Here is a 24,804-nt window from a genome sequence, read left to right as displayed (position 1 = left end):
AGAGAGAGAGAGAGAGAGAGAGAGAGAGAGAGAGAGAGAGAGAGAGAGAGAGAGTCACCCCATAGCAACCATTACATATATTGAACTAGTTCAGTTCTCAGCAATAACAAGTTAGTCAATAAATGACTGCTAAAATTTATAAAAGTACCAGATGTTACAAGGGAGGGTTTCATTGGGGTTGCTCGGTGTAGGATAGATACAGATCCACCAGTGTTGACCAAAAAAGGGACCAGTGGGGCTCCACTCACTGATCCGTCAATTAAAGGCTGATTCCATCTATTCCATCTAGGGGAGGCCCGTACCCCTAGCAGAGCTCAGTATATCCCTCTATCAGGGTATGCTTGACAAATGCTCATTAAAGGGTCTTAACACTATAACAACCGAGATTTCGGACTACATTGAACAAAAGTTATTGTATTTCTTGCTCTTATTGTATTACTTGTATTGTAACACTTGAAATGTATTTGCTTACGATTGTAAGTCGCCCTGGATAAGGGCGTCTGCTAAGAAATAAATAATAATACATACAACCGTATATTGAAAATTAAAAACTGAAATAAAATAAACTTTACACAATAAACTTCTGTGTAAACAGGTGTTGAAAGCTGTATGCATATAGAAAATTATAAAACAAAAATAACATTTATAACATTGTTATAAAAATAGCATAAAACAAAAATATAACATAACTTATGCAACGTGAAAGCGCTTTGAGTGAACCAGAGTTCAAAGGCCGTCTGTCTGTTCAGAGTTCTATTACAGCTTTCTAAGTACAATCTACACAGAAAACATGCTTTTCAACTGTACAGTGCATTTGCCACAGACTTGCCTTTTCACAACGGGCGCAGACATCAAAAGTTCTGTTTTTATTGCATTTAGCAACCTGGCATTGTCTATTATTCTGTGTGCCAGTGGGCGCAGCATTGGCTGAAGGTTGAGGGGCATTTGCCAGCCGGCTTTCGTGTCTCTTATCAAAATGTTTCTGTCGTAGCTCCAGGGCTAGCTGCAAAATGATGTCCCTCCAAGTGATTGTGTTGCCGGTGCACTCCTTGTATAAAAACCAAAGCATTGATGGCTGCCAGGTCCAAAACATTATAAAAAAAAATTAAAAAAAAGACACAGGCCACCTGTGAGTACCACCTTTGATAGACTACAGCCATGCCATTTGATCCAGTATATCCACACCGTACTTCGTTGCATTGTAAAATGCAACAGTCTCTGGCTTTCGTTTAGCATCAGTCCCAATGGTCACTGATCTGTGCAGAGAGCTTAGAATACACACATTTTTTGCACCATCACACTCCGGGTGGCACAGTCGTTCTTGGTTTCAGGGGATTAGTGCACATGCGGGATTCCTGCAATTATAGCACAAAAATCTAGCACCCCTCTACTGTCCTTCTACTTGGCTAACTTTACTATTTTCTTTTTTCGGGTTCATGGAGGGGTATGGTGCCAATAGCTCTCCTTCTTTCAACAACTGAAATGTAGCCTGTAAACGCTGTACAATGGTTCGCCAGGAATGTTGCGCTGTTACATTAATACCTGCAGCTATTTTAAAATGTGAATCCAAGTCTGTCACAAAAGCCCCTTTAAAAAGGTAATTGCTATAACCTGGCACTTGTACCACTAACTCATAGGCAGCGTATTTGGGGGTGCTCTCCTGGTTTCTGCTTAATGGAAGTGAATTGTGTCATAATGTCATCTCCCTGCACCCCTAGCAACCCAGTTACATCATGCATTAAATTGGTGAGGTGTGGATTCCCCCCTGGACGTGTGTACGGTGTAAGATTAATGGCATTCTTTAAGTCTGCGCTCAGACAGGCGACTATCAGTCGTTCTCATTTAAATCTGACCTGCTATGGTGTACTGCCTCCATGGGATCTGCCATTCCCACCAATCAGTGGTGTAATCCACTGGCCCTACTTCCTTTACTAGTTCAGACTTTTCTTTTGAGCTCAATGGCACATACTGTGCTGTACGTCTTGTCCTAATACCCATTGTATCCATAGTAACAGTTTGACACAGAGGAGCCATGGGTGGTGGCCTGCGTTTTCCATTGTCGTATGGCTCAAACTCATTAACCATCCCCCCCATACATTCCTTCTTCACAACCCCCCCCTCCTCCTCTTCCAAAATGCGTTGGCACAGATCCTGTGTCTCTGCTTCCAGCATATTAAATGTCCCCTTTTCAGGCAGCTGCAGTTGTTGTACTAATTCTTAATATAATTTACTGTATCACACTGCCTGGCTAATTCTTTTTTCTAGTTGTTTCCTCAGGTTTATTTGTTCAGCAACTTTTTTTTCGCTTGATGCTATACAGCACCTGCTCTCATAGCGCATATATAAATTCCAAACCACATTAGTTGTTTTATTTCTTTCTTTTTATACTTCGTTTTTTTTTTCTTGTCTTTCTACCCATTCTATAATTCTTTTCCACGGTGCAGCTTCACCCACTGTACCAACAATGTTATGCATTTCTCATTGCAGTCTCAGAACACGATTCTACCTTCTAATAAAGTTCTCCATAGCTCCTATTTAAGTTCGGTGCTATGCAGATGTTCGGTGTTATGTCCAGACGCTGTCCGTCGCTCTGGCCCGCGCAGCAATAACAAGTCCCAACTTTCCTACTCTTATGGTAGTGTATTCTGGCAAAATTGCGGCACAATACCCCCTCACAGCTCTCTTCAGCCACTCTTTACACTACCTGTTCGTTCTCCTGCTACACTTTAATCAGGGGTTGCTCAAACCAACACTATTTCCCTACCTATAGTAATTACCGTAAAAACCGTTGAATACGTCAAGCGACTAATACACCAGTGTGACGTATGCACCAGTGTGTCTAATATTAAAACTAATGTACCAGTTCCACAATGGGATTACTACAGCCACCGTAATGGCTCACACAAACTTAACTGTCAACAACCCGACTTATTTGTTCAGGATCTATGACATTCAGGTCATGTTGCTATGTAGAAACACAAAGACAAACTTAAAATGGCGAAAGAAAAGCTAGCGAATAGAAGAGGAACGTATTTATGGCCCGAGATAGAAACATTTTGTTTGAATGGAGTACTTTGAATGACTTTAATACATACTGTAATGCGTTCTATATGTCAGTGCAGCCCAGTGGTACACTTGTAACGTATGTATATGGTTATGGTTCTGATTACCAAAACAAAATGAATGTATTTGTAGAGCTGGAAATTGAATGCAATTGTACTGCACTGTAAGCAACACTAAAAAGCCAAAGCAGCGGGTACTATTGTCTAAGTATGGTTTTGGAAACTGTCTAACTTCACTATAACAAACCACCTTATAACAAATCCCATTTAACAATCCAAGCAGCAAGAACAGTTTTTTTCAATGGAAATTAGCCCCATTAGAACGATCACTTTTACAAAATCTACCCGGATAAAACGATCTCGTAGAGACTGACACTGAGTTTTCTCAAGTGTGAATATGTTATTCTCTCGGTGAAAACAAAGACCTTGGTAGGCTAACTCGAAGATAAGGTTGATTCACAGATCACTTATTGTAGTGCGAATTATGTGTGACGTATGCAACCGTTGCCATCTTCGCGCAAACTGCAACCATGGCAACAGGCATGAGTAGATAAGATTAAAACAGCATACATTGAGAAAAGCACGAAAAATATGAAGCAGTCTACCCTGGATATGTTTTTCAAGAGAAAGGGAACGCAATTACTGTATTCAGCATGTAAGTGTACTTTTTTTTATTTCTTTACTGTTTTTTTAAATATACAGTTTAAATGCTGATCAATGTGAATTTGTCTTGAAAAGAACTACTGTATATTATATAAAAGACATTCAATTTGGGCATTTCTTCATTATTCTGATACAGTAAATTGCCAAACCCTATTATAGTGAACAACCTGATATAACGAACATTTCTCCAGGTCCCAGGGGCGTTCGTTATAATTAGGGCTTCCGTTTTTTTGATTTTATTGATTGTATTTTTCGGCGCTTATTTTGAGCTATTCGAGTTCTATGTAAATCAGTTTTTTTCGGGGCTTTCGTTTTTGATATACTGTATGAAATTAGTGTTTTTGGTTACTTTTCAAAATGCTTGAGCGTTTTTTTTTTCTGACACAATATGTATAGTAGTAACTCGACAGTACTTGCACACTTCGTTAAGTTGTAGATTCTTTCCTTTGCTGTCTTCCACAATGAAATTCTTATGGTCACGGGCACATTCTTCTGTGGTTTTTGTGCGTAGACATTTTTGTACAGTTCACCACAATTCTGTTTTAAATCCTCTGTATCTTAACTAATATATTATTTATTTATTTATTTATTTATTTATTTATTTATTTATTTATTTATTTATTTATTAGCAGACGCCCTTATCCAGGGCGACTTACAATTGTTACAAGATATCACATTGTTTTTTTTACATACAATTACCCATTTATACAGTTGGGTTTTTTACTGGAGCAATCTAGGTAACGTACCTTGCTCAAGGGTACAGCAGCAGTGTCCCCCCATCCAGAGATTGAACCCACGACCCTCCAGTCAAGAGTCCAGAGCCCTAACCACTACTCCACACTGCCCGCTAACAAGCCTCCATCCTGATTGTAATCTCTTTTTAAATCTCGCAAGCAGAGTCTCCAATAGAAATGTAGGAATGTGTGGTCATTCAGTAGTTGGGGCGGGTTTAAACTATTGAGAACGAATCAATGATAGATGCAAGTCAGGAAGGCGGGACATTGCCCAGCAGCACTGGGAAACGTATTTATTATTATTTTTGTAGTAGGTTTTATTTTTTTATGGGAATAGGGTAAAGTCAACGTGAATTGATTAACCATTTCCACAGCTTTTCCGGTGTTTATTGGCTATCCACCGATTTCATTTTTTTTTTGTATTGTGGGTGTTTTATCGGGTTTTATTAGTTAAAATTGAAAATCAGAAGCCCTAGTTATAATGAAGTTTGTAACAACCCTCTCTTTTTTTTAAGACTAGCACCGTTAACTTAATACAAAATGAAAAATAAATAAACCAACAGGTTTACAAAATTCTATGGACAACTCAATATATTTGTTGCTTTGCATCCCCAATAATATTCATACACAACGCACAACTCAGCACACATTAGGATAATTAAACAATGGAGGAAAACAAAACAAAACAAAAAAAAACATAACGTAACATTGCCAACAAAACTAAAACAAGTCACTGAAGTACGCCCATTTGAATGATCATTTCAAACAGTCACCCGTCTCAGTCCAAAGTTCAGAAAGGTTAGTTACGAAGCGAGATATTTTTTTATCTATGTAGATATATTAGTGTCCTGGTCACAGACTGATCTTACCCAGTCCCGAGCTTAATATGAAATGCACCAAACAGAATCCTTCAGTGAAAAAGAGCAAGGCTGAGCCGGCACAGTATCCAATAGAACAATAAACCTCAGTGACTTCCAGAAATCCAAAAAATAGAAAGAGAAAAAAAATAACACAAAAAACAAACAAAGATGGTTGGGTGCAGGTTTGTGCGACTCGAATTTCCCGCTATGGCATGATGAGCAAAATAATAATAATAATTCCTCTGGGAAAGACAAAATGCAGTGTACCTTTTTTGGCATCAGTGTTTTAACTTTAACCAAAAACATGAAAGTGTATTATTGAACACCATAGGCTTCTAACATCAGAAACTGAAATCAAAGTCTTGTAAATAAGGGCCCAATTTTGATGAATGCTAACGTCTGCATTACTTCCTGCCATATTCCCCATGTTGTAATTTTGAAAATAGCAACAGTTGGAAGACGACGCGATATGGTTAGCACTGGCTAATCCATGCACTCACTCGGGCTTGAGGTGGGCACAATCTTCTTGCTGTGCTGTTCAGAACTGTAGTTTAATACATTTGTATCAATAATAATAATAATAATAATAATAATAATAATAATAATAATAATAATAATAAAACAAACATATGTACGTGCAGTAGTAAGGTCATTCTCCCCTCATGAAAACCACAACAGACACAGTAAACTAGTGAATGTACAAAAGTCAAAGTGTCCACCAACACTAACAAAAAAATAAATAATGCATTTCCTGTTTTATTGACTCCTCTAAACAGCTCTGTCTGAAAGTTCCCCCTGAGAGTAGCAGGAACAAGAACAGCTACAATCTTCCTCACTGCCAGCAGTGCAGCTCCTGGTGCTGCAGTAACACTCTTATTAAGTGGAAATTACCCCCATGCAGAGGGCTTTCAAATGTTGGCTGTCAGGGTGTGACCTGACATGCGGTTCACAGTGATTCTCTTTGAAGCAAAAATAACAGTATGCAATAACCTTATTCACCTTATGATGCTGCATAAGACAGGGAAGTAATTCAGACCATTTTGTTTATGCATGCCCTCATCAATGTGAAATAGTTTGCCTTGTATTACAGCAGTAAGTATTACTTTAACAAATTAATTCATAAGCAGTACAGTCATCTGTGGTAAATACAAACAATACGAGATTTCACATGTGGACCAGGGCAGGGAAAAGGGTAGAGAAAATGGTTCCAGAGTAGGTTTTGTGCAAAGAACAACTCCTGGCCCGCACTGCGAGAGTATGTGGTGGAAGAAATGCTTGCTTTGATGGCCTATTCTCCTATTTTCTCTCAGAATAATAATAAGTCATGGACAGATCTGTCTATACGACAAACTGTTTATGAGTCAAAGGCCCTATTTCACAAAGTTTCAACAAGTTATTTTAAGCATGACTAGTCATGAACGTGTCCTATATGGCTGGTAGAAGAGGCCAGTCTACCATAATAATTTGTTGAATAAATAATAATAATAATCTTGATAAACAAGCCACGGATACTTCATCTCCCATTCTAAATTATAAGAATGTATTTTTCGTTTGTGTTTTTGTGCATCACTACTGCTTGCAACTGCTTCGGTCACTGTAGTACTCTTAGTCAGAAGTAGATAGCTGAGATGCAGATGAGCAATCTTCTTCATGAGAATCCCCTGAAGATGCTGACTGCTTAGCAAAAAAAAATCTGTAAGGGCATCCCTGTTAAACTAGTGTGGAAAATAACAAAAGCACAGCATTAAACTTAGGAGAGTGCAAAAATGAAATGCGAGTTAAAAGTAGGATTCAGGGTGAACACTTCACATTATTTGTCAGCTCTGTTTGAAATAAAATTAAAAGGTACCAGAATTAGGCTCAGGGAAGATATGAAGGTAAAAGCAAGATTGTTTTGCAATTAACAGCTTTTTCTGAGTTTAATTATGAAACAGAAATCGGCTAAATTTGTCACCTGATAAATAAAACCTGAAAACTTCAAGCCCTACTTTTGTGTGTGTGTGTGTGTGTGTGTGTGTGTGTGTGTTCGCATTTACTTTTTCCAAAACACTTGTTTTATTTCTTAGCAATATGGACCTCTGTTAATATAAAATAAATTACAGTGCATGCTGGGATATAGGAGGTTGTGTGGTCCAGTGGTTAAAGAAACAGGCTTGTAACCAGGAGGTCCCCGGTTCAAAGCCCACTTTAGCCACTGACTCATTGTGTGACCCTGAGCAAGTCACTTAACCTCCTTGTGCTCCGTCTTTCGGGTGAGACGTAATTGTAAGTGACTCTGCAGCTGATGCATAGTTCACACACCCTTGTCTCTGTAAGTCGCCTTGGATAAAGGTGTCTGCTAAATAAACAAATAATAATAATAATAATATCGTATTAATTTCCAATGTTCATTGCGCTGCTAGGAACTGTAACCAAACTATTCTAACATTAGTGTGTATGCATTACGCCCGACTAAACATGAAACAGTACTTCAGTGTGGACGCTTTGAGCTGGATTAATTAAAACATTTTTGAGTACGGTTCTCAAGATCAGTTATGTAGCGTGGACAGGGTCTTAAGTAAATATCCTTAATATTGCTGGCAAAGCCAAATATGAGGCTTACTGCTGCCACCTACAGAACTGGAGTGTACCTTAATCAATGCTGTTACATTGCAGAACAACTTTTTTTTTTTTTTTTTTTTTTTTTTTTTTAACAAGCAAGTATTTTACAGTCATTGCTGTAGTGTAATAGATTACCACAAATATTCAAATCTGCGTCCCTTTCCATTCTGTGCATCCAATATTTTTCCGTCCAATGGATTTATTTTGCGTCATTTCCTTTGCATCATTTCCTGAAGCACCAATTCATTTCCTGAAGCACCATTTTAATACACTCAAGTGCATGCCAGGATTGAATGAGTGTGTAGTATGGTAGCGTCCAAAGAGAGACTCAGAGGCAAGGAAGCTGCAGTTTAAGCACTAAAGCGCACATTTAATAAACAAAGTAATATAAAAACACAAACAAATAGGGCACAAAGGCAAAAATAAAGGTTTAAACAAAATACCACAAAAACTGTCCAAGCTGGGCAGAGCCTTCACTGAACTTTTTAAACAATATGTCGCCACACAGCTCAAACAAACAACTCTCCACAACCACAGGCTTTCTGCCAGCTTTTAAGCAGATGACCACTCCCCAATTAGCACCAACCTGCACTAACCGGAGAGTGGCCACACCTGTGGTTGATGGCACAGACATTAACCCTGTCCCTGCCACAAAGTGTAGTCATCGTTTGAATATCAAATTAGTCACGGAACGACATTATGTAGCAAAGAACTCAAACTGAAGGACTTGTGAATGGGAAGTTTATTTTTAAAAAACTTTGACGGTTCACTGGATAGAAAGAGTGTTACTTGTTAAAGTGAGTTCCAGTATTCCAGTGTACCACCTTGCATGCTAACCATGCTTTCCCTTCTCAAAATACACTTTCTAGTAGTTTTCTGTAGCAGAACAACAACAACAATAATAATACAACAAATGAAACCCATCAGTTTCGACAGAGTACTCTTAGAAATTCAGGATTGCAGCAAAGCCATGAATCACGCTAAGTACGATACTAGTCTATAACCAGTGCTGTAGCAAAGGTTATAATTACCGACTGCAGACCCGTTAGTAGCTTTGTTTTATTTCAATAAAATCACTTATTTTAAACAATATTATTTACAATTATGGAGGACATAACAGTTACTCAGTGAATGTTTTGTTTTATTTAGGCAATTTCAAGTTATTAATAAAAGATCATTTAAAATTATTATTTTTTAAAAACAGCAATGAAAAACATCAGTTTGAGTAAAGGAAGCTGTAAAGGAAACTGATCATTTGAAATGCAGTAAGGTGAGTAATAAACTGATTCCATTGTGATTTAGCAGTTGGTTCAAACAATTTAACAACAAATGCTGGATCGTAAATAAATATACAACTATAAAGAGGGACCAACAAATAGGATCCAGAATCCAGAAAAAGGAAAACAGGGCTTCATGCTGGGTTGTTTTCTGGATGATGATAATAATAATAATAACAACAACAACAGCATCAGTAATAAAACTTAAATTAGATGCAGTAATTGTAGCAATTAAATAGGTGATTAAAACAAAGCTAAAAAATTGTAATCTCAAGATTAATGGCAATTTTTTATTTTATTTTTTTTAATTGCTTGACAGACGTAATATGAATAATAAAAAACCATGAATACTGCTATTTTCCATAGATTTGCATTTTTACATTTGTTTTGGTCTTTGTGGGTTTGTATTTGGTGTAAAATAAAGGTTTATAAATAAATCAAATAAATATTTTTTAAAACTCTTCATGAGTTAAAGCTTTGAAAATAGAGCTCATCATCAAAAAAGAAAGAACACTGGCATGGATTTCCTGAAGCATAGCGAACCACCTTTAAAAGAATAAGAACTGTGTATTAATAGCTTTTGACAGAAAACTATGCAATTAGGATTTCCAAATCCATGGCAACTCTCAATACAACTTCTTCTGCAGCTACAAGAAAATATTCTACTGTACCTACTGTAGACACTCATGGTTTCTGATGGAATGAAAGTATCCCATACAGTACTTCAAGGAGCTTTGCAAGATGGGCAGTTCTGCTATTCACAATTCTCAATTGGTGTCACTCACAGTTTAAACATTTTAAATATTTAAGGATAAAAGTAGTGAGGTTTCTAATTAATTAGCATAAACAATTGGCTAAATTATACATTACAGGTAAACATGAGCTGCAATCTAATTTAAGGTAAAGTTACATCACAATGGGTTACATAAATGTAAGTAAATGCGTTCCCCCACTGGGGGTTTCTTGGAATCTGACTGACAAAGCAGTGTGATGGTTTTCACTACATGTGGGCCTCATTGTTCTCTGCCAGACAGCTCTAATGCTGAACTATTGAACGTTGCTAGAGCCAACACCACTACAGTCCTGAAGCAATTTTATTCAGCAACCCATAGCAGCTAATATCATTGTAACAGAATTCAAAGTACAGGCAAGTCCCCTGCCAAGTAACAAAATACAGTATAGCCTTGCATGCCAAAAACATATACTGTAGTGTGCAGACAGGTTGCAGACTGGCAGGGGGTTAAAAAAAAGAAAAAAAACCCTCACCATGAGTAACACAACACTGACAGAAGCAGTAGAGCACAATCCAACTGTATACTGTGCTCTCTTCCTAGACATCAGATAACATCATTAACATTTCTACTACATTTCCAGAGAGCACTGCACGATTTCTGTTTTATTATTATTAAAGTGAGTGTAGCAAACACAGTATCTTACCTGTTGTACACAGGTCTCAGATGTGCAGTTTTAAAAGAAGCACATGTTATAGTAAACTTTTGGAAGTAGAGTTAAAATAAAGAGTCTGTTGCATCTGTTAAGTTATTCTGTGTAGACCTAATAAAAAATGTAATAATGATGTTAAACTGACTAAAACAGCCAAATGTATTGTAGGAAAATGCATGTTTTGAAATGTGTTGATTTTGTCTGATTACTCTGTTACTGCATTCTAACATTATATTGATTTAATTCAAGTGTAAGGGCCTTACCCATAGTCATATCACAGGAGCTGCAGTTCTACTCAGACGTGATTTACACATGATCTGTCACTTGCAACTGAACGGGGGTACCAGGGAAATAATAAATAAAATGTTTAATGTCTCTTAATATTTAAGTTTCTACATTGTGTCTAATTGTAGAATACATTGGTATGAGTGCAATAGCATACTGGCAGTCAAAAAGCATTGGTGAACAATGAAACTTTAACTAAGCCCTGTCATTAAACTTTCGATTTTACAATGCCAGGTGTGTGTAGTGCTTTGGGTGCACCAGCAGAACAGGAGCACAACTTTGCCCTCCTCCTCCCGTCTGCTGAGCCAGACAGGAAGGAAAAGTGGATTTCAGCCATTAGCAGGGTAACAAAAATGGATCCCGGTAACCCAAAGTTGAAAACGACAAACTGGACTCCAACCAAGTACACACTTTTGTGTAGTGAGCAGTTCATATAAGGTTAGTATCAGCAATATATTGGTAGTTAGTTCATATTATAATTTATTTTAGTACTGTATTTTTAAACAAACTATTGAACAAATTATATTTTCTTAATTTGTAACATGCAAGTTTTCTTAAAAGGAAAAAACAAAAAAACTAGTTTATCATAGTCTTTCACAGTAGGGGGTCACAAATTCCAAGTATCTGGCACTCATCATTATCTTTTTAATTCCTGTGGTGCTCTGTGGTTGCAAATACATTACATTTCGGTGCGGAAGACACAGTTTTTGCATTAGCTGCCATAGCTGTTTTGACTGCCAGTATTGCGGCGTAGCCTGCTGGGGTTACATGACTGCGACACCTCAAATTGAGCTTACTGTATTTGTCAGAGTTAAAAAAAAAAACAAAAAAAAAAAACACCCCACACAAGTGTATTAATAGTATGTGTGATTACTTTGGCTGCATACATGCAGTTCAGTCTTTTGGTTTTAAACTTTAATTTTGGTTATACCTAATGTAAAATAGTGTGTGTGGGGGGGAATATAAGGTTGGCAGGGATGGGGTTAAATCTGTCTCTGCCAGCAATCACAGGTGTGGCCATTCCCCAGTTAGGTAACCAAGTGCTAACTGGGGAGTGGCCACATGTACATAAGGAAGGAGAAATCCTTCGTCTGGTGGAGGGAGTTAGGGGAGTGTGTTGGTGTATTATTTTGACTGTGTAGTGAAGGCGATTGACTAGTCTACAGCTGGTTAGTCTTTTGTTTGAACCTTTATTCTGGCCCTCATGCCAGTTTGCTTGTTCCGGTTTATTTGTTGTTTTGTTTATTAAATGTGCACTCTAGTGCTTAAACTGCATCTTCCTAGTCTCAGAGTCTCTTTCCTGCCAATAACATCTTGGGCCACAGCACTATCCTGTCAGACTGGATGTCAAAAACAGTTGAGAGAGTTAAAAAAACAGAACTGATCATAACCAACTTCCATGTTTATTTGGAATGATTTAGGGACTGAAAAACTCTAATTTTCAGTCTTGTGGTTATTTATATTGATAGAACATCAATTCCTGTAATGTATATAATGCTAACAAAAGCTGTTTTAGCAATTAATACACAGTTTTCTTTTGAATGGAGCTGTGGGACCGTCTCGGGTTAAATTAAATTATCTTTGAAGTGACACCTGATTATTTTCTGCATCTTGTTGTTGTGACGGTACAGGCAGATACACCCCAGGGTGGCAGAAATCGTCGCCAGGTCGCCATTTGCGACCTAAAAGAAACTGTTGGCAATTAAAAATATCATTAAAGTCGCCGCTCTGGCGACCGAAGAATTGAGCGAGTCATTATGTGAATTTCAGTAAGGAAACTGCATTTCCCAGGTATGCACGCTGAAAACCAATTATACCAGCACGAATCAGCAGGCTTAGATAATCAATCGCGAACGTAGAGTGATGTGATTGGCTCAGGATTCTGTATGTTATGCAGTGAGCTTAGTTAAGTGGTTCAGTCAGTGAGAGTTGTGCTTGGAGTGCAACAGCTGGAATTTGTTCATATTTTACATGAAACAAATGCTTAAATAAAACCTTTATTTTTTGAAAAAGTTCATTTCAAATCTATTGGGATTCACCGCATATTCTTTAATTAAAAGACACGTAGTGCAGCAGTACACAATCAACACAGCTTGTGCAGAGTTCATTCAGCACATAGCAACAGTAACTAGGGAAAGTGTACTTGAGAAAGCAAGAAACACTGATGCTGTGGGACTGCTCATTGATGCCAGTACTGTGCGAGTTTGTCTTCCACTTTGTTGACCTAGAAGGGGTGGTTCACACTTAATACATTGGCCCTGAACTATTTGAAACAGCTAATGCAGGTGGTTACATAAAATTTTACATAAAATGTTTTTCAAACTAGGCATCAAGGAGTGGAAAGAGGAACCATGGATTTCAGGTTTAGGCACTGATGGTGTTGCAGTTATGAAACCATGGGGGAGTTTCAACTAAATTGAAACGGTCCTTGTCATTGCTGACCAGTGTACACCACTGTGTGGCACACCTCTTGCAGTTCTTAATTCCCAAAGAAAAATGCTTGTTGTAAGAGACTGAACCAACCAGAAGATCTGCGTTTGGCTTCGATCATTCTTTACCCAAAAGAATGAGAGAACTGGCGTTAACAAGAAAATTGCTCTACACTGAACTGTGTAAATTTGTAGATGTTTATTCTACGAGATGGGTAAGCAGACAACTTGATGCAGTTGTATGCCACTTGGAAAATATTGCAGCACCTTCAGAATCTGATGAAGCAAACAAAGTAAAAGGCATGCTGAAGTTTCTGAAAGATGGAAGGAACACCTGGTTCATGTCATTTCAGATAGATTATTTGTCATCACTATCTACGTTGTCAAAAGTGTTTCAGTCTGGCAGCCTGTTGGTGACCCAAATAAAACCAAAAGTGGAAAGCACTATATTGGAAATAGAAAACCTTCAGCGCAGACCTGGATGCTATGAATGTAATTTTCTCACTAGCAGTGAATCAGGTCCACATGCCTCTACCACCACCAGCTGTCAGTCACTTAAACCCCCAAAACTGAGAAATAATACAGTTAAGCCGCTTCAGGACATGAGCAAGGTGATTTATTTTTCCTTTCCCCATATCCCCAAAAAACGATTTGCTTGTAATTATTGATTTGATTTTTCTTCTAATCCATTTAAAAAATGGATCATAGTATCTTTGGAGAAAAAAGGGGAACGCCTTTGATGAAAAAAAATGCATATCTGGAGTTAAACATGTAGGTGGGTCGACTGTGATATGGGGCATTTTAGCAGTTCAAGGACTGGAGACATTCATGTTATTGAAGACCGAATGAATTTAGCCACGCATCAAAACAATGATACCATCTGCTCGTAGGCTGATTGACAGACAGTTTAACTTCCAACACAACTCAAAGTATACGCAGGGCATGCAGAATGTGACTTAAATGGTCACAAATGCAACAAAAAAAAAAAAAGCGCCTACAAAAATATTGCCGTCTAACACAAAAATGCTGCCTCTACCTTTAAAAGCATGTGTCAATATTTATGAATGCACTATGATGTCGGTTTGTATAAAAAAACTCATGTTTTAATAAACTGAAGTGCAAGAAGGATGGTAACAATTTGATCAAACACAAATGTTTGTGGAGATCGCAGGTTCAGATCCAGGCTATGTCATTAACCCCTGTTACCAGGGGTTGCTAGGGGGCGGCGCACAATTGGCCGAGCGCCGCCCGGGTAGGGAGGGCTTAAGTCGGCAGGGCAATCCACGGTTCACTGCGCACCAGCAACCCCTGTGGCTGATAGGGCGCCTGCGGGACTGCAGTGGAGCCATTCAGATCTGTGTTGTCCTCCAGCACTATAGGTCTGGTGGCTTCGCTGTGGATCCGCAGTGAGAAAAATGACGGATTGGCAGGAACATATTTTGGAGGACGTGTGTTTCAGCCTCTGTTTCCCCGAGTCGCCGGGGTGTTGCAGCGGTGAACCGGGATAAAAATAATAATTGGGCATTCCAAATTGGGGAGAAAACCGGGGTAAAAACCAAACTAATATATATATATATATGATTCTTCCACTCTCACCGCAACTCTTGAATACTTTTGTCCCCTCCCGAGCCCTGGCTATCCTCTACACTTCACTCATCCTGTAATGAGCTGCGTACTGCCGGGTGGAGACAGAAGAGATCCAAGCTACCCTTTAGATTTAGACCACTACTGCTCCCTCCTCCTAACCCTAACCCTTTTTCCTCCTTCCTCAAACCCCCACCCACTCCCCAATCCTCATCATTTATACCTGATGACTGTTGCCGCCTTCTGCTCCAAAGTAGCAGACATTCAGAAGCTATTCTCCAGACCATCTTCCCCACCTCAACACATCCCACCTTGCTGCCTCCTACCCTTTCATTTTCAACTTTCACACCACTATCTGAATCTGACCTTTGCTCCTCACTCCTGGATCCCCTTCCTACTCACTTCTTCCAATCCATTGCCCATTCCTTTTATCTCCTCCCTAAGTAATATCTGCTCTCTGGCTCCTTTTCCTCAGCCTTCAAAACTGCTCATGTTACCCCCATTCTTAAGAAACCCTCGACCCTTCTTCTGCCTAGAACTATCATCCCGTCTCTCTCCTCCTGTTCCTCTCAAACTTTCATGCAAGCTGTCCACCGCCAGCTGGCATCCTTCCTCACCAAGCACTTTCTGCTTTGCCCACTGTCGATCATGCTGTTCTCCACTCCTCTCCCTCTGACCTGGGGATCTCAGGCACTGACTACTCTTGCCTGGTTTTCCTCCTCTCTCACTACTCGTTCCTTCCAGGTTTCCCGACGTGGCTCTTTCTCTTCTCCTCGCCCCCTCTCTACAGGTGCACCCCAAGGATCTGTCCTGGGGCCCCTGTTCTCGCGTAACACACGCTTGCTAGGCAGGGGCATCACTTCACAAAAGGCTTGGAAAGGGGGGGGGGGCAAGGAATGCTTTTAGGGGCCCCCTCTACATAATAATAAAACTCTGCAACAAACTTAAAAATAATATTATCTAGTCTTCATTTTGGCAAAGGGATCAACCAGGACATCAAAATGACTTGTCTTTCTTTCTTTCTTTTTTATTTAACAAATAATTTTTCAGATGCCATTACAAGCAGATCACTCAAACGAGGACTGGTTTTAGTAATATAAGTATGAGTAATAGTAAGTATCCTTTTAGAGTTGTACCAGCTCAAAAAGAGAATAAAAACTGCCGGTGGCACTAGTTTAGCTTTTCGTTCCCCTCTTCGACTCAGTAACTTCTTAGTTAAAATGGCACTGGCTATTATCATGGCTGGCGCCAGGGTTTTGTGGGCCCCGGGCAATGAACCTCCAGTGACCAAAAAGGGGGGAGAGCTGAAAAGTTTCACTGCGCTGCATGTATACAGTTTAGTTTAATTGAGTGAAAACAAAACGTTTCTAGTCCTAAAGGCTGCTTGAGTAGGATAGCTGGCACAGAAATAGTACATTTACTCCTATTTACAATTTTATTTCTGTATGTGTGTGGGCCCCCCTGTGCCGTTGGGGCCCTGGGCACTAACCTGGGTACTGATGCCGGCTCTGGCTATTATTTTGCTATTTGCTTAGTTGCTATGACGCGATAGATCTTATAAGCTAAGCACTTTTACTGACAAGTTCCCAAAACACATCATAAACACTTGAACATAATTATTAGTAAAACATACCTTTCTCTTTTGCTTTTTGTAACACAACAGCTGTTATCGTTAATACTGAATTTCAACAAATGCAAATTATCGCAATAACTTGGGAGACGCTGTTGCTATGACATTTTTTTAGGCAGAACAATTTTAAAACATAGTAGCACTGCAGCTTTTGGCAAGAAAAAAAGATTATGTTTCATTCAACAACATTACATTGTCAGGCTAGTTCCTGCACTTTCAAAGTCCCAAAGCATGAACACTTTCCTTTAAGCCTTTTAACATCTCACAGAAACTCCTATTTGGGGGCCCCCCTGGCAAGCTTGGCAGGAATGGACGCCCCCGTCGCTAGGTACTCTAATCTCCTCTTGTGGCTTCTCCTACCACTTAACTCTAAGCCATTCCAACTTGGATGCATTCCCATCACCTCAAACTCTCTAAATCTGATCTCCGCTCCCTCCCCTGACCTCTCCACTCAGTCTCCCTTTTTCTATAGATGTTCGCAAATCCAACTTTTTCACATATCCGCCTATACCCCAGTCCACAGGGGGTCAGATTTGGATTACCTCCAATCCCTCGTGTCTCCCTACACCCCCGCTCCACTACGGGGCTACTGGGCATGCCTTCCCTTCACTCTCCATCTTCCCATACCTGCTCCTTCTCTTCCCTAGCCCCTCCAAGTCACCTTGGACAAAGGCATCTGCCAAATAAACTAATAATAATACTAATAATACTAATAATACTAATAATAATAAGTCCAATAAACCAAAGTTATCTTTCGCCAGTCTAATCGTAGGGTGCCTAAATAAAGTTTTGAGTCAACACAAACAGATTTTTTTCGTCTGTTGCATTCTTTAACAGCTGCAACTATTGCAGTTATAATAGATTTGGTTATATTGTTTACCATCAAGAGTTTAAGGATGATTTAACTGCACAGCAGATTCTACAGTTAGATGATGAGCAGATAATATCTCTTCAGCCAAAGAGCTAATTTAAGCCATTACCCTAATAAAAAACAGTAATAGCGTGAGTTTTGTACTAAAGCAGGGCCAGCTGTTGCAGGGGAAACAAAGTGTATTTCTCACCCGACCACTTACTTGAGACTGTAATTAGGAAGTATACTGCTGAGAAAAAAGTAAAACTCAGATAATTCAAAATTAAATGTACTGCAGCTTATTTGATTGCAGTACAAAAAAAGAATGCCATTCACTAAATTGAGCTCTCAGATTGTGCTAATGAAAATATATGACACTGTGCTTGCTGGGGGGTATTTAATCTTGTAAATAGCACAACAAACTCACTGCAATTTCAACTTGTTTATACTGAAAAATAAACGGTAACAAGTAGGGCTGTGTTCAATAGTTCGATGGTTTGTTTACTAGCCAAGAATTCAGAAGGTAGTTCTAAACCTTCGAAGGTTCGTCAGGCAACATTCATGCAGATTTTTTTTATTTTTCTTTCTCTGTTAACAGAAACTGTTTGACAATGTGTGAATACTATAAAATCACACGTTAAATGTAAAATTCTCTCTTTTGATTTGTATAATGTCAATTACTTAAGCAAAAATTACTGTATTAAAATCCACCAAATCGTTATAGTAGCACCTCTTTACGCCGTCGCCGCCGTGCATGGCAGATATTATGCCAGAGCACTGGTGGGTGGGGTACCTATAGCTGCTGTGCTTCAAGACACTGAAAGAAAAGTGTTATGGTAGGAGAAGTATGAAACATAAAATATAAGCCAACACTAAGAATTTTACCTGCATTTGTGGATAACAGTAGCCCTGCATTGAAGCAGTAAGTGGCACTGCACTGTCTGCGTGAGACGTAAATGTCCTTTCACAGCAAGCGATTCGTGTCAAAGCGAGCTAAACATTCAGAATAACTGTACATCTCGTGAAGCCTTTCACACTGGTCATGTAGCGTAAAATGGGCAGCATCTAAAATACGCTTTGTTCGTATTTCTCTGTGTAAATGTAGAAAGATAGAAAAAAAAACACAAAAAACAGAAACCTAATGTAATCTACATTTTGCAAAAAGATGTGTACCCAATCTGAATCATTGAACTGTGTTTCGTTTTGAAGAAAATCAGCATGTACTTTCAACAGACATGGGTGGGACTAGGGGAATACATGTTAGAAAGATACATCAGGGAGCCCTGCAAGTAATAAAGTGTAAGTATTAATTAATCATTATTTTATAAAGGTTGCAACCCTACTTTTGGGGTTTCAAAATTAGCAAGAGCTGTATATGAAGATCCCAACCGGGGGGCGATAGTAACATACTATCTGTGTTTGAAATGTGAAACTGTTTAGCAGCTGATATTTTTTAGAACTTGAATGAAAGCATTTTTTTTTTTTAACACGGTTTTCTTTTTTATTTTGTTAACAAGTTAGCAGTAACAAGACACATTACAAGAAATATTATATATTTTATTTATTCAGCCGATAATAATGACTATTGTGAATTTTCCTGCTGAACATCAATTTATTTTAATTATAAAAACATGATTACTGTTCTATATAACATTTTTAAACTAGATGTGAATGTTTATTCCATTTATATGGATTACCATAATAGGATTTTCAATCAAATATAAAACTAGTAGTAGCTATGGTGATGGTCACCAGTAAATAATGCGAATTAGTACTATCGGCAATATGTTCCGAACCTTCGAAGGTCAAAATGTACCCTTCGGGACAGCCCTAGTAACATGTAATCATAAGAGCTGTCTGTGTTAAATGCTGTCAGATCAAAACTCCATTAACACGGAGCATGGGAGTTGCATCAGGCTGTTTCCCGTATTACAACTGTACACAATTAAAGGTGCGGTCACCAATTCCACATACAACACTTGCAAAATATTTCAAATATAAACATGCTGAGTTCATTGCAGTCATCAGCTGCATAGATTAACCATTCAGCAGAATAAGGCAACAAACAAGCAGACATTAAGTTACTGTTTTAGTGTCACTTTAGTGTCTTTGCAAGTTGTTGTATTTTAAGCAACTGAATGATAGCATTTGTCTGAAGCCCTGATATGGCTAAGTGAACTCTGGAGTTCTAGAAGAAAAGAAAGATAAGTTCTGGAATGGCCTTCGCAATCACCAGATCTTAATCCAATAGAAATGCTTTAGACTGAGCTGAAAAAAAGCTGCAGCCAAGCATTGTGTATCCAATCTGTCTGAGCTGAAGGAAATATGCAAGACAGAATTGGCCCAGATTTCCCCAACAAGATGTAACATACTGCTTATAAAATCAAAAACAGGACACACGAAATACTGAAGCAGGGGTACCAATACTTTTGTCGTGAACAAATACTATAGATTAATTAAGTTTGTTTTTTGATAAAGATTATGCGTTAAATGACTAGAAATTGTGTATTCTGCGTTGTTATATTTAAAAGTGGTTAAAGTTTACTAAATGCTTGTCCAAAACCGTTACCTTGAATTATAGTATAAGCATAAGGTGCCAATACTTTTCTGTGGGACTATAAATTCAAGAACATACATCTTAGTATTAAAATACATTTTTTATGGTGTTGCAATACATATTTTAATTACCGAGCCAAAAAGAAATATCTTAATATAATAACCTGTACTTGTAAATGTTTGTGTTTTAAGAAATACAAATCTTTACAATTCCAAATTCTGTTTCCGCAACAACTGAACAAAGTACAATTTATTTTTTTATTTTGTACATTAGAATTTTTCTAACAAACTGCAGCACTACTGTGCAAAGGACAGATCTTAAATAGTTAGAATAATTCATGCTGTGGAGGTATAACATATATAGCAGGGGTTCCCAAACTTTCCCAACTCATGACCCACCTGAGTAGCCAGATCATTTTCTGGGACCCATGCCCAGTGAGATAGTGTGAAAAAGCACATACATACAGTACCAACCAAAAAAGTGCAGCAATATGAAGTAAGAATAGTTTAAAAATCACTTATTTACACAAAATGGTAGATACAAAATTATTATAATAGTAACTTGCTGTATTTTAAAGTAAAACAGAAAAGCTACCAGCACAAATACAAAACGTCTATCTCTAAAATGCACTTCATCTCCATACTACATACACTCTGCTTTCCTGCTTTTGCCGCAGGTACAACCTTGTATTTTACTGCTGAAGATAACCGACAGAAATACAAAATTCAGGCAGTACACCTGCCTACGTGCTGCGACCCTTCAACTCTGGCTTGCTTGTTTATTTATTTAACAGTGCCGTGCTGTAGCCTACTCAGAAACAACCATTTACAATCTAAATGTCTCTATTATTATTATTACTATAATTGAGGGAGGAAAAAAATGGTTTCATTTTGAACATGGTAACAAAAACAGTTATTTGCTACACTGATGTATATTTTTCATAAATATACTGGTTAAATAAGTACATTTACGCCGGGTACCAACAGAGAAATAGGAACACAGTATAATTTTCGACGCTGCCCGTTTCACGCTACATGACCAGTGTGAAAGCCTCCACAAGATGTACAGTTCTTCCAAAAAATGTATGTTACACTTGCTTTGACGCAAAACAGTTGCTGGGACAGGACATTTACGCCTCTCCCAGACAGTCAGTGCCGTTTACAGCTTCAATGCAGAGCTACTGTTACCCACAAATGTAGGCCTATCAATTTTTCAACCCAATAAAATAATGGGGGAGGTGCTCAGTTTTCGAAATTAAAATTATTGGTGTTAACATATATAATATGTTTCATACTTAGACATGAAGACATTTCAGTGCAGAGCTACCCTGTGAACAATTACTTTTAACATGGAGATGTTCCTATCACTGCTATCATATCTGTTATACTCCACTTCCCATTGATGTGGAGTACAATAGGTATCAGGAATTCTTTCAATCCAAACTCCTCGTCCAGTGAAGGAAAAACTTCCCCATCCGAGAAGAATTCATTTACTTCAGTGATGGTTGTGCTGCCCAATACAAAAACCGGTTCAATTTAATAAATCTCTAACAACCATAAACTTGACTTTAACTTGAATGCTGAATGGAATTTGTTTGAAACTTCACATGGTCAGAGGCCCTTATGATGGTACTGGGGCAAAAACTAGCTTGCAGAGTCCCACTGAATGCCAGATTGAAACCCCTTAAGACATGTATTCATTCTGCAAGACCGCCTTCGCCAGCATAACATTCATCTTTGTATCATGGCCAATACTGAACACTTAAAACACAGGTTCAAGTCTGCATTAACCATAAAGAGCACTAAATGCCTGCATAGATTCATCCCCATTTCCCAGACTCTGCTTTGTCTCTTCTCTCTCCATAAGTGAATCAAAAACTGTAAGTATCTCCTGGGAAGGCTCTGATGAATTCAAAGCTGAGGAAGAAGATACAGTTTTACATCAGAGGAAGTTTTGTTTCTGTCATCTATGCAGATATGCATTGGATGGGTATGCAGTGGGGGCAGGTTAGGTTTAGATTTTTTCAAAGCAAACCAAAGAAATTACCTTCCTGAAATTTTGCATAGACAAAGCAGAGACCTTGACTTTATTTGTTAATTTTTTTTTAGCTTTTTAAGGTCAAAGGTCAAAAACTTCCTTTAATTTTCTTTAAAATGTATTTGTTACACTTTTTTTGGATTTGCCCATCAACCAACTTTTGACCCCTCTACCTGATCAGTCTAAATTTTTGGAATGTGAGCTTGTTTGCCTGAAACAACCCCAAGAACCAAGTCTGGTGTAAATGGGAGATGGTAGAGTGTAACTGGATGGGTGATTTGTCACAGAATGAGCCAATCCTGAAACTGGTTTTAAAACCGATAGCATTTTCAAGCAGCCAAAGTGATCCAGTCCAAAATAAAACCTAAAAACTTCATTGGCTTATAATAAATACTAATATTCTCTGTCGGCCATTAATGCTTAACAACATTATCCGAGTCTACTGTACACCACAAATATACAGCGCAAAATACATAGGCCAAGACATAAATTCACCTACATTTTTCAAAAAGGGTGCACGTTATATACCAACAGTCCTTTTTTCATTTTTTAATATTCCGTTTTTACTTACTGACGTTTCATGGGCCCAAGTATTTCAAAAGAAAAGGATTTGGCTTACAATATTCAGACCAAGGTGGTCTGATTAATACAAGGTTATTCTGCTAACCCAGAAACAGTGTTCTTTAAAACACATGCTCACATTAAATCATTTTTATATCTAGACTGTCAGAGTTTTTTAAAACAGCTTTCAGATAAACGTTGAGGGAAAGCGAACACAGAATCTGCAGTAAATCTCAGCATACAGTAAATGATTTTGAAGGTGCTCTCCTTTAGAGTATCTGGTAATCCAAATGCAATTACAATAGCCATAATCCATGTAGTCCATGGCATCTGTCAACAAAGCATCATACAACACCGACCCAGCTGGCTAAAATCCTCCATAAAAAAGTTGTGTTTTCTCACACCAGCATAGGCTCACATTATGTGTAATTCCTTGGTACTGTATAGGGTTACAACATAACCAATGGTTTTTAATAAAGCAAAGGAGATTGGGGCAAGTTATAGTACAACAATACAGTAAGACAGGTTAGATACACATAGGGGTCCTGATTTTAGGGTTAAATCCTATAAAGAATAATTCCTACCCCCACCAAAATGGAATACAGCAGTATTTTTTTCACTGTAAAAAAAGCTTAATTCACAGCATTTCACAGTAAAAATAGGTACTTCATGATATTTCACGATTAACATAACATTTATTAAAGCAGAATAAAAAACAGCATTGTCGCATTCAAAGGGTATTTAAATGCTTACCTGATAAACACTAAATGCTTAATTGTAGAATATTTCATTTTCTATGTTCAACTTTTAAAGACATTCTATTTGCACCATCAGTAAAATATCAAACCAAACCAAAAACATAAATAAATGTAAAAACAACAACAGACACGTGAAATGTCCCCTTCTTGTCCTGGATAGAGTGATCTTTAGCAGAAATATTTCTGATCTTGAATGCAGCTGGTGTCTTTTTCTTTGAAGACTTCTTAAAGAACTCCTGCAGCTCTATGCAGTGTGTTCAATCATTTACCAGAAGCAAACTAAACCAACTGCCAGGTTCAAAAATGCAGTGGAACAGGTAGAGAGAGCGCCAATAAGGCAAACATTTACTGTATTTATTTTTAAATGTTACAAATGTAAATTTGTACTTCTCTCAGAAATTGAAATTTTCACAGGGATTTACATATTACATAGCAATGGGTACATTTCACAAAAAACTTGAAAAAATACAGCCTTAATTATAAATGAGAAGCAGTGATCAATCATTCACGTAAAATGATAACTTTTCTAATTCGTTTCTATGTTAAATGGGAGTATAAGACGTTTGTGATAAGACCTGATTTTACCAGATGTTCTTCTAAACATGTACAGAACAGAATTAAAACCTGTTTAATAAACCCCTCAATTTAATCTGAATTTAACCCAAAAACAGTACAAACCAAAACCTGAAAATCAGAAGTCTGAGAATTATATATAAACGTTGTTTTTTCTTGATTTACACAAACCTTGTGTAAAAAAACGAATTATTGCATTATATAATGCACTTGTTGTGAAGTAAAAGTACATTCATTGTGATGCGTACATAAAACTTCTCTTTTAATATCTCATGACTTACAGTAATTTACAATAAAACACATTGAGACCCTCTCAGCAGTGGAGGATGTGACATGTCGAATAAAACCTGAAAAACATTAAACCTGAAAATATTCAGTAGACAGCACTAAAACTAAATTAATTTCTATGAGGTCTTTATCAGCGCCTTTCATGTTACGTGAAGTTGAAACATTTGTCTAATTTTTATTGCCAAGGTTTTTTTAGTACAAGTCAATTACATCCAATAGTGTTGAAAGAACAAGCCTACAGACTGTATTTAATGATGCAGCATTATAATGGAAGCTGTTTATTAAGGGATTTAAATTAATGGTTGTTCCATTTTAAGCTTAAGTTCAATGATATAGGTATATTTGTAAATATAATTAACAATACTAAATAAATATAGCATATTGTATTTGATTTAAACTGAATTCAAACATTTCAACAGGTGTATTACCAAGTATTGAAATGTTTAAAACTGTTGCATGGTGCTCACAACAACCAAGACCATCTTCAAAACTGGACATATGGTTAATTTCAATTGGTATGAAATAACATGAAGCATGAAGAAGCAGAATGAATATTAAGTGTGTATACTTCACAGCAGATTTTCAGTACATCCTGAGGAATGGGACTCCAAG

At 37.8% G+C, this 24,804-nt stretch overlaps 1 protein-coding gene across 3 annotated transcripts in view; it reads right to left on the bottom strand.

Moving 5' to 3' along the window:
• The window catches only part of LOC117402431 (AT-rich interactive domain-containing protein 4B-like), a 146,625-nt gene that overhangs the window by 118,989 nt on the left and 2,832 nt on the right, over positions 1-24,804 (bottom strand). The window lies entirely within an intron of this gene.

The sequence above is a fragment of the Acipenser ruthenus genome, chromosome 5 (genome assembly GCF_902713425.1).
Source record: "Acipenser ruthenus chromosome 5, fAciRut3.2 maternal haplotype, whole genome shotgun sequence".
In the NCBI taxonomy this organism is placed as follows: Eukaryota; Metazoa; Chordata; class Actinopteri; order Acipenseriformes; family Acipenseridae; genus Acipenser; species Acipenser ruthenus.
The sequence above is the reverse complement of the archived record's forward strand: the minus strand, read 5'-3'. Positions and strand labels throughout refer to the sequence as shown.